The following is a 12,125-nucleotide window of genomic DNA, read 5'->3' on the forward strand; positions in this document are numbered from 1 at the left end:
TACAACAGAACATGTGAAAATAATTAAAACAGTATACAATTAATATATATGGTATCAAGAAAAAAATATTATTCCGGGCTTCTGGCGGTGATGCCTCGGTGAAAGGGTGAAGGGAAAGCAGTCTCCATCTCTGGATCTTGTTTTTTCACTTTTGGGGAACTTTTGGGGCGTGAGGAGCCTGGAGAGCCAAGCGGAGAAGAGGGGAAGCCCAGAAGACAGCGAGGCAAAACACGATCGCCAGCCGGCAAAAAGAGAAACCCCTGAAAACCTAAAGTGAAAGTGTCTGTCATTTTATTATGGCAGACCCGAGGCCATGGCTGAACCGTGAATGAGGAGGAAGTGAGAAGATTATCAACAGAAAGTGTCATTGAAGTTAAAATCCCAAAGAAAAAAGATTATCCTGAATGGCAACACAGCCAACGAAAGGGGCCCTTAACACACTCAGAACTCCAGGCCTGGACTTTGGGGCCTTATAAAAGACCAGTAGAATCAGAATCATTTTGATATTGAAGATAAAATATTTCAGAGGGCAGGGTCTGTGGCAGAGAAGGAACATTTCCTAGTTCCTGCCAACTGATATTTCTTGGGTTGACAGGACCCAAAATATGCCCAACCTGCCCGACCTTTCTTTCTTTTTAAAAAAAAAATCTTTTGGAAGATAATGATCGTAAGCCACCCAGAGTTACCCTGTGGTAAGATGGGCAGCTAATAAATTTTACAAATAAACAAACAAGTAAGTAAATTTTAAAAAACAGGATAATTATCTCCATTATCAGGCCAGCAAATAAAAACTGCACCAGCCCCAATTGAGATTTTTTTCCTATTTTATTTTATGATTATTTTATTTCTTAAGTTTTTTATTTTATTTATATATTATTTACAATGTTATTTTACATTTTATTTTATTATTTATTTATATTTCAGTTTAATTTGTTTTGTTTTATTTATATTTTATTTGCAATCTTATTTTGCATTTTTTATTTTTTTATTTTATTTATTTATATTTTAATTTAATTGTTTTATTTTGTTTATTTATATTTTAATTTAATTGTTTTATTTTGTTTATTTATATTTTAAGTTAATTTAATTGTTTTATTTTGTTTTAGTGTTTTATTATTTTATTTCATTTATTTTATTTATTATTTTATTTTATTTCACCTTGTTGAATGCATCATTCCCTACCCTCTAAATTGTGCAGAATAGAAAACGAAATTAATTATCTGATATCCTGCTTCCCTTTCATTGTTCTGTTGCTGATATGGACACAGAAAGATCAAAGCTGAAATAGCCAAAGCCACCCACTTTGGGACTGGCCGTGCTCAACTACCTACAAAGTTGTTTCCAGTGACTCTGGAAAGTTGAACACCTTTTGATTTAGAACTCTCGAGAGATATAAATAATATAAATTCTTGCCTGATGTTGCTGTCAGTCTCTCCTTGCTTTTGCCTTTGTTCCATTTTGCTAGTGAACTGTCTTTGATGTTTGCTGATGTTTAATAGACACCAAACTACTTCTATTTTGGGTGGCTGAACTGAGTGGCATATGACTTACTCTGAACTGGTGGGTGCAAACTAAATTGGATATGATCCATGGTGATTTTGCAACCCTCTTATTCTTATTATTTTTAAAAAAGAATACACTGTTTTGAAAACACACCTGCCAGCTTCATCCCTTATTGACTTTCTTGCTTTTTCTTTTGAAGACATTTTTCTTCTCATCCAAGAAGCTTCTGACAGGATAGTGGGGAATGGAAGGATCTACATTCCTTGCAGACAGCTGGTCATTTGCATCCTTTTAGAAGGTCGTTGAAGCACATGGAGGTTTATCTGTATCTTCACCTGAGTAGTGCTCCTGGTTCCGGTAGTCTGCAGTTTCTATAGACTTTTAGGTATACAATTTGAAATGAACACTCTTTGAATGGTGTGGGGATAGGAAATGGATTTCCAGAGAAAAAAATTGCAGACTGCAGGCTCCTGAGGACACAGACAAACCTCCAAGTGGCTTCAACAACCCTCTAAAAAGGATGCAAATGACCAGCTATCTGCAAGGAATATAAATCCTTCCATTCCCCACTATCCTGTCAGAGCTGAAGAAGCTTCTTGGATGAGAAATATCTTCCAAAAAAAACAAGAAAATAGGAGTCCCTTTATTAGCTCCAACTTTGCCCTCAATGTCCAGGTTACCTTCTGGTCTGAGAAGAATTCCCAGGAGCAACCTTTAGCTGCAGAGATTCAAGTCCAAAACCTTGTCAACAGAAACTTTAACTATAAGTCCAATCAAGGCAAGATGAGGAATTCCAGAAGTGAAGGAATGGCAGTAAATCAACCCAGGTGGGAGGATGTCAGGACTGCAGATAACCGCAGTCAACACAAGATAAACTCACATTTGTTCCCAGCAAATGCTGCTCTCAGCTGCCTCTCCTTTAAACTCTCTTCCCAGGTGTGCCTAATGAAGGGAATCAGGGCCCTTTCCTCCCCCGTAAGCCACACAACCCACATTGCTCTCTTCTCTGTTCTTTCCTGTGTGCCCTAGGATAAAGAAGCAGTGGGCCTGAGTCTTCTTCTGAGCCCCTTCTCCCTTGTTCTACCTCTTCCCTGCTCTGCCCAGCTGGATTTTGCCCTTCCAGTTTCCTCCACAGCCAATGGAGCCACACTCCCACTCCCTGTCAGTTGTTCATCTTCCTCCTAAGCAAGACAGTTAAGTGAACTTTGCCCCACTGTATAACCTTTCATGCCACAGTTTTTAAGTCAATCACTGCAGTTGTTAAGCAAGTCACATGATTGTTAAGGGAATCTGGCTTCCTCTTGACTTTGCTAGTCAGAAAGTCTCAAAAGGTGATTGCATGACCCCCAGGACAATGCAACCGTCATAAATATGAATCAGTTGTCAAGCATCTGAGTTTTGATCACATGACCATGGGGATGCTGCAATAGTCGCAAGTATGAAAAATGTTCATAAGTCACTTTTCTCAATGCCGTTGTAACATTGAACAGTCACTAAATGAACTGTTCTAAGTCAAGGGAACTCTGTATGATAAATAAATAGAATACAACATATTAGCATAACAGAGTTGGAAGGGACCTTGGAGGTCTTCTAGTCCAACCCCCTGCTTAGGCAGGAAACCCTACACCGCTTCAGGTAAATAGTTATCCAATCTCTTTTTAAAAACTTCCAGTTTTGGAGCATTCACAACCTCTGGAGGCAAGATGTTCCACTGGTTAATTGTTCTAACTGCCAGGAAATGTCTCTTTAGTTCTAGGTTGCTTCTCTCGTTGATTAATTTCCACCCATTGCTTCTTGTCCTGCCCTCAGGTGCTTTGGAGAATAGCTTGACTCCCTGTTCTTTGTGGCAGCCCCTGAAATATTGAAACATTACTATCATGTCACCGCTAGTCCTTCTTTTCATCAGACTAGACATACCCAGTTCCAGCAATCATTCTTTATATGTTTTAGCCTCTAAATAAAACTAGATAAAATAAATCAAGACCAGATATCTTATCGTCCACTTCCTTTTCTCTAGTTTAGCAAGAGGGACAGATACAATGAGATCTGTGTGATCTTTCTAGGGAGTTTAAGTAGTGGTGGGATTCAATTTTTTTTTTACTACTGGTTCTGTGGGCGTGGCTTGGTGGACGTAAAATCTCCATTCCCTTCACACTCCAGGGCAAAGGATACTGCAAAATCCCCATTCCCTCCCCACCCCACTAACCTGCTTTCCAGCTCCGTTCTCCTGTACAGGGCAACAAAAGAAGACCCAGCCAATCAGCTGGGACTCGGAAAGCAGAGAATAGATGGGGGCTGGGCCAGTCAGAGGTGGTATTTACTGGTTCTCCGAACTACTTAAAATTTCTGCTACCAGTTCTGCAGAACTGGTCAGAACCTGCTGAATACCCCCTCTGAGTTTAGGTGTCTTTCAAAGCCTTGCATATGTTGACTCAGTCAGAAGATTATAGTCAGGCATTGGGCCAAGAAGGCGAGGAATGTATGTGTAGAGTTTAGAGAAAGCTGGATGGATTGCTGAGGAGTGAGGAAACGTTTTGACATAGCTGCTCACTGAGAAGCCTTAAAAGGAAAAGAGCCAAAAAAATAAATGCATCCCTGCTGCTCTGCAAACAAATAAAAGGAAAACAGAATAAGGCGATAGACGTGCACTGCGAGATTAAACCATGTCCTGGAGATGTTTATTTTTGAGGTTTCTGCTTTCCCTCTTAGGCTTTCCAAATAGATGGCTTTTAAAAAGTTTTTATCAGCTTGCTGTTCCAGGAATTATGTGGGAAATGGGATTTTTCACTCTTGTGTTTATAAGGTTAATCAGTGGGGAGGGAAAGAGCGATAAAGAGCTTTGAAGGAGCTGGATGCAAAGCAGTCTTACTCAGGGATGGGATTCTACCAGTTTTCACCTATTTGCTAGAACCAGTTGTTAACATTCTAAGCAGTTCAGAGAACTGGTTGTTAGAAGAAATTACTGGCCTAATCCTGTAAGGAAGGCAGGAAGGAAACATTCTGGTTTTGCTTACAGAAACTGCCTAGACTTTCTGTCTCAGGAACATCTCTGGAGTTTTTTTCCCCTCCTTTGCTGGTACTTTGCTTGTGTGGAGTGACCATTCAAAGTTACAATGGCACTGAAAAAAGTGACTTATGACCATTTTTCACACTTACGACTGTTGCAGCATCCCCACAGTCATGAGAGGCCAGACGAGGAGATGCGTGCTTCGATGTGAGTGATATTGAATTGGCCACACCCAGTCAATAACTTGACCACCAAGCCACATCCACCAACAAAGCCACGCCCACAGAACCGGTTGTTAAATATTGGAATCCCACCCCTGGTCTTACTCAAAGGTGCTTTTTTTTTTTTTTGCAAGAGGCAACTGGACATTCTGGTTTTTCTTTTGAAGACATTTCACTTCTCATCCAAGAAGCTCCTTCAACTCTGACTAGATGGTGGGGAATGGAAGGATTTAAGCTCCTTGCAGACAGCTGGTCATTTGCATCCTTTTAGCAAGTTGTTAAGGCCACCTGGAGATTTATCTGTGTTGTGAGGGTTACCTGAGTCTTGCAAATGGGTGTGGAGCCTCCTTGTTAAAAGGAGCTGCTGATTCAGTTCTACAGAGGAATTATTGAGTCTGTCATCTGATATTTTTTTTACTAAACTGACATTTCCATTTGTTTAAATCATGTAAGCTATTTTGTAAAGCCTTCTCAGGTGCATATTATGTAAGCCTTCACCTCTCCCTGGCACATAAATAATGGGCTCCAGGGGGGAGACAGTATTTAAATCCTTTTCTTTTTTTCAGATCCAAAATCTTCTATGTATGCAAAAAAAATTTTTTAAAAGCATTCACAAATTTAAATAAAAATGAAAGTTGGTTAACTCCCACTCCTTTAACCTCAAACTATCCACTATTGACATCACCCCATTCCTAAGAGGTCTGTAAGGGATGTGCATAAGTGCACAATCGTGCCTGCTGTCCCTGTCCTATTGCCCCCATTTATTCATACCTATTTCCTGTATCCTTACTCATGTTTATACTTCTACCTATTATCTTGTAAGCGATCAACAAATCAAATAAATAAATAAATAAGTGTCTCAGCGGGATGACTTGTTAGTGGAAGCATTAGCCAACTTCTTTAATCTCTAAAAATTTGTGGGTGGATAGATGATGGATTTGAATGGCTTTTTTCTATAAGAAAGGGGAATCATTACACCTAGTTTTATGTCAATCATAGAAGAGGATACGGGCAGAAAATTACACTATCACAGTCCTACAGCAATATAAACAAATTCTTACATCTGAAAAAAACTCTAGGATCTGATTTCTAGTAGGATTTTAAATACTCACAAATGTCAGGAAATACCAGGGACAGGCAAATCCCTTTTAGAAGAAAAAAGAGCACCGAGGACCTTACATACATCCCTTGTAAATCACTCCTGGAAAGACATTGTTATTCAGTTTAGTTGGATGCTACTGTCAGAACCTCAAGATAAACCAGATTAGGAAAACAAACTCATCCATGCTAATACTGCTTTTATTATATGGTTATACAGAAGCCAATGTGGTGCAGTAGTTAGAAGGTAGAATTGCAGGCTAACTCTACGTAGAATTGCAGGCTAACAGGATGTCACAACAATAGAACTCAGAAGGTCATCACACAGCCCATTATCCAGGTCATTACAACACAGGAGGCTGATAGATACCTCAACCACACAGGTTCTTACGAAAAAGCCAACCAATCTGCAAACATCAACTCCAATCAAGAAATAGCAACACAATCAACCAGCCCGCTTACAACAGAGCCAGCACACTACACCTCCCCACCAGTATTTATAGAGAGACGGCAGCTCCGATCATGCTTTGCTCGCACAAACACGAAGCTGAAAGCACCAGCCTGAAGATGGCAAGTGGGACCTCATCAAAACGTCACCAAAATACTCTCAATCTTACATGGGAAAAGACCCGAACACGCCAAAACCTGTATACCTGTACCCATGAAAATCTACAAAAACAAATATAGATATGGATATAGATATAGATATAGATAGTTTTCTTAAGTTTTCGCGGGTATTTATATGTATGGTATTCAACTTTGTTTGGGTATTTTCCCATGTCATTATAGTTGTGCTTTTAAAGTTGTAGCAACATTTCTGCAGAATCTCATCTGCCATCATCAGGCTTCTGTATTATGTTCGTTTGTGAGTCAGGCTTTCACAGCCATTTCTGTTTTAAATTTGGTGTTAGCCTACTGCTATGCCAGAATGATTTTTTCTTCATCCTGATTGGTTGGGAGTCTTGGTCTGTTTTTATTGGTCTTGGAGTTTGCTGTGTTCTGCTTGATTGGTGTTTCTTTTGTCTGTTTTGTAGCGTTTTGGTTTTTTTTTTTGTCTTGATTGGCTGGCAAAATTGTGTTTCCTGTATTGGAGGCTGATAGTGCAGCTTGACTTTGGGTAAACAGTCTGTTTGTGCCCAGGTGTTTGCTTGGGTTGTGGTGTGGAGATTTTTTTGTTTGTGAGTGCAGGTTTCCAGATAATTGACAGTCTGGTGGAGTCACCTCTTCTATTCATGCTTTCAGGTCTTTTTTCAATCTATGGCTTCTCTGATAATTCTGTAGCTGGGGTTTTCTAGCTTCCTAATAAATGATAGCCGTCCGTGTGTTATTTGTTTATGAAAATTGTTTTAATTATAATATGGGAGAGATCCCCGCCCCCCAGCAAATTAGATAGTGACTGTTGTAGTACGGATACAAATACCAGAGGTTGTTAAAAATAAACATTGCAAAATTGTGAATATTTTCTGCCAATGAAAACTAGCATATCCACAATCAAAAATAATATTTTTCATCAGCAACTGTTGAAAAAACAAATGAGAAAATGTTTTGATTCAAATTACTTTTCACTCTGACCATCTCGGTTTCTCTTTCCTCACTTTTGCAATTAAGAAAAGATTATCTGGTCCAGCAGAGTTGATGCTGTCTCAAACAAGCTGTTTCTTCTTCTGTTGTGGAATGTAGTTCATGACACCAATCTAATTAAATCAAACACATTGAATTCATTTGCTGTATGAAGGAAATAATATTTGCATAATATTTGCATAATATGTGAGCTAATCTTGTATTCACGGAATGTGCAAGATTTGTCTTCCTAATGTCCTAGCATTTTTAATTTGCAAGTGTTAAGAATGCAAACTTTGTAAACTAAAGAAAAGACATTATTAAGTATGCAGTTGTACCAGAATGGCTAAAAAGAGGGTTGAATGTCTCTAAACTCTCATCTCAAAAATGTTTTGTTTCTTCATAGTCTACTGAGAGAGGAGAATATTTGTAGCTCAGGATTGAAATGAGGGATCCTTGGTGGTCTCACAGCTTGTTTGTTTTCTTGCAGATGTTTCATTACCCAAACTCGATAACATTATGATGATGTCTATTTGGGGTAATAAAAGGTTTGATGTAGTGGTGGGATTCAAATTTTTTTACCACCATTTCTGTGGGTATGGCATGGCTTGGTGGGAGTGGCTTGGTGGGCATGGCAGGGGAAGGATATTGTAAAATCCCCATTCCCTCCCCATCCCACTAACTTGTTTCCAGCTCCGTTCTCCTAGGCAAGGCAACAAAGAAGACCCAAAAGAAGATCAGCTGGAAGTCGTGAGGCAGAGAATAGGTGGTGTGGGGGGCAGTCAGAGGTGGTATTCTAAATTACTCAAAATTTCCACTACCAGTTCTCCAGAATACCTGCTGAATACCACCTCTGGTCTGATGTTACCTAGTTTGGGTAATGAAACCAGAGGTGGTATTCAGCAGGTTCTGACCAGATCTGGAGAACCGGTAGTGGAAATTTTGAGTAATTCAAAGAACCGGCAAATATCACCTCTGACTGGCCCCGCCCGCATCTATTCTCTGCTTCCCGAGTCCCAGCTGATTGGCTGGGTCTTCTTTGGTTGCCCTGCACAAGACAACGGAGTTGAAAAGCAGGTTAGTGGGGTTACTGCCATGCCCACCAAGCCACATCCACCAAGCCATACTACACCCACCAAGGCACGCCCACAGAACCAGTAGTAAAATTTTTGAATCCCACCACTGAATGAAACATCTACAAGAAAACAACCAAGCTCAGAGACCACCAAGGACCCTTCTTGATATTCTATTTACACTTCTTTCTTTGAAGTAACATTGTGATAGTTTCTGTAACTAGCACTTCTCTTCCAGGAATACCTCATCTGACATCCACTCTTAAACCTCAGTGTGTGAGAAAGATGGGACAGTTCACCGTTAATATTGTGTTTCTGGTGATTAAAAAGTAAAAATGCAAAAAATGAAATATTCTTCACTTCAACACTCTTGCCTGAGACCAAAAAAACCAACAACCAGTTGAGTCAAAAGTGAGGCTCATCTTTGACTTCGTTATAAGTCTTGTGCAACCATATCGGTGTGTAGCTTGTTGGTTTAGTTGGGTGGCATCTGACAGGCATCTGAGAAACATAGAGAAGAAAATTAGAAATGAAAACTGATATTTATCTTTCCACTTCTAGCAGGACTTCCAGAAATTATTGTGGATGAGTAAAATGCAAATCAAAGGCCAAACAGGGAATTATATTAAAACCGGATATAGTCAGAGGATCCATTCCTTGTAGTCAGGGCAAATACATTTCTAAGTTATGGTTGCTTATGTAGTTAGGACCCTGATCTGACAATTGGCAGGCTCGCGTTAGAGACTAGTTTGCTGCCATGTGACAGGGTGAGCTCCCGTCACTATCTCCAGCTCCTGCTGACCCAGCAGTTTGAAAGAGGATGATTGCAAGTAGACAAATGGGTACCACTTTAGGGGGTAACTTAAGAGGGACTTGAAAGGAGCTCCTGGCTGTCCATCCCCCAGGCAACTACCATATTTTTTGCACTATAAGACTCATTCCCCCACCCTCCAAAGTGGCTGGAAATGTCTGTGCATCTTATAGAAATGTTGGCGAAGTTTTGCCCATCCACCCCCCCCACATCCTTAGGCCTTTGCCTCCCAGCAATTTACCTCCTTGCAGCAAACAGCCTGGTCAGCTTCATCACAGCCTGATTTAGCACGAGCAGCTGGCTGGCGGTTGGATCAGCCTCCTGGAATACCACCAATCAGCTGTTCCAGGCTGCAAGGATTATCATCCCTGCTGATTGCTGCCACTGCCTATTGCCACCTCCACACACCCCATTTTCACCCTCCGTGTACCCTATTTTTGGCCACCACCACTACTAATTGCCACCAATCGCAGCCACCTGGAATGGGCCAAAAATGGGATGCACAGAGGCCAAAAATGGGGCACACAAAGTCCAAAAATGAGGCGTGCAGAGGTGGTGATGGGTGGTGGCGATGGGTGGCAGCAGCAGCAACGGGTGGCAGCAATCCCCGCCACCTGGAACAGCTAATTGGTGATATTCCAGGAGGCCGATCCAACTGCCAATCAGCTGCTTGTGATAAATCAGGCTGTGCTGAAGCTGACCAGGCTGGGAAGCAGAGGCAGATTTTTTTTTCTTGTTTTCCTTCCCAAAAGCTAGCTGTATCTTATGATCTGGAGCATCTTATAGTGCCATGATGGCGAACCTATGGCATGCATGCCACAGGTGGCATGCAGAGCCATTTGTGCAGGCATGTGAACCTCAGCCAAATTTACCTGCATAGCGCCTCCCATCTGATTTTTGGCCTGTTTGAGGCAGGTTTTGGCCTCCCAGAGGCTTCCCTTGAGCTCCTGGGAGGGCAAAAACAGCCTTCCCTGGGCTCCAGAGGCTCTCCAGAGGCTGAAAATGAGCACTTCCAGTATTTCCAGAAGCCAGTTTTTCACCCTCCCGAGACTGCAGAGGCTTCTCTCAAGCCTCCAGGAGAGCGAAAAGGGTTTCAAACAGGCCGAAAGTCAGCTGGGAAGTACACGCATGTGCAGTTCAGGTAAGGAGGCAGGGGGGGTGTTGCACATGCATGTGCAGGGGGGTGCATTGCATTGTGGGTGCCAGCACTTGTGCATGCGCGCTATTTTATGTGCATGCGCTTTTGGCACACCACAATAAAAAGGTTCGCCATCACTATTATACTGCAAAAAATATGGTAATTCTTTCATCCTTTTGGTGCTTCCAACACAAATGTAATAGTAGGCCATTTTTAGCATCTTATAAAGCAGAAGTCCATATGATCTTCATCTCCGCTGTGGGGATCCATCCACCAGCTGTGGATGGGTCCAAAAGTAGGCAGGGCTGAAAGGTTTTTGTTTTTTGTTTTGCCTTGACCTTACTTACTAGCCTGAAAAACAAAGTTGCTCGTTCTCTCTTCCATGTAAAAAGAAAAAAAAGCTGACAGCAGGTGTTGTTTTCAGATGCAATGATGGGCAGGTATCCTCCACAGGAACTGAAGCTTGCAGGCTACCATGTGGCATACACAGCTCTGACTTCCAAATGCCAGAGAATGCCCAGCTGTCTCTCATGTTGACTCCCATCGTCTCTTACCTTATGTGACAATTTGTGAGAAGAGGAGACATAAACAATTAAGAGAGAAAGGGCAAGTCATTTGACAGCTTCTCTTGTAAACAGGAAGAAACCAAATCTGGCAAGAAGGTTTCCGATCATTCCAAGGAACACTTCTTACATGAACTCCTTGTGAGAAATTCTTCATACGGTTTTGTGACATTCTGATTTGACCCAACTAAACATTAATTATTGAAAGCTGTGGTCTTTGCTTTCTTGGTCTTGCCCTGCTGAATGGGAATGGGGAGCTGCAATAATTTGTCCCTCTCTGCTTCGAAGAAAACAAGAGAGGTTGCCATGGTAACTTCAAAGACCAGGAATTCGTCCTTCGCATCAATCTGCAAAATATTTAGGGACAACCCTAATCTGATGACACTGGAAGATATTTGGGTCCTCTTGCCAATGTCCCAGCCCAGGGACATGACTGAAATGATTAAAACAACAACACACACACACAGGGAGAAAGTTTGTTTTGATTCCAGCTATTGAAAAGATTCATTCTGTACAGTATTTGAAATGATGGGCACATGTTCCTGGCAATTGATAAACCCTCACATAAATTGAACTGTGAAGCCATTCGCAGAAATTTCAATCAGGACTGCTTCTTGATGGCATTTTATGAATAGATGTGTGCCATTCAGGAGCTCTACAAACACTAGGCAAAGACATGATCTTTATAGAGTAGCTATTCATCAGGATGCTAAACGAATGCTAGGTTTTCCGAATGTTGTGATTGAAAATCTATACGTGAGACCTCCTTTCTCTGTGTTAGTGATGTCTTCCTGTTGGAGTTTTTCATTCGGCTACAGAATTGTAAGAAGCAAGGCATATAAACAAATGCACCAGGTGCCAGATTCTATATAAAATAAGCTGAATCCTGTAAAAAGAAGAGCAGAGAATAGGAAGTCGTATTTACAATGAAAACCAAGATTTGCTAAATGGAGCCACAGGGTAGAAAATTATCAGAAAAGAATAATTTATTTTAGTGTCTAATGTTGGAAGCTAGGATGAAGCTCTGGAGATGAACAGTTGACACAGAATTGTTGACATTGAATTATTTATTTTATTTGTTTGTTTGTAAAACATGTATAAGATAGGTATAAGTATAAACATAAACATGAAGTAAATACAGATAAATGGGG

The sequence above is a fragment of the Pseudonaja textilis genome, chromosome 4 (genome assembly GCF_049901715.1).
Source record: "Pseudonaja textilis isolate UNSWEBS1 chromosome 4, rPseTex1.2, whole genome shotgun sequence".
NCBI lineage: Eukaryota > Metazoa > Chordata > Lepidosauria > Squamata > Elapidae > Pseudonaja > Pseudonaja textilis.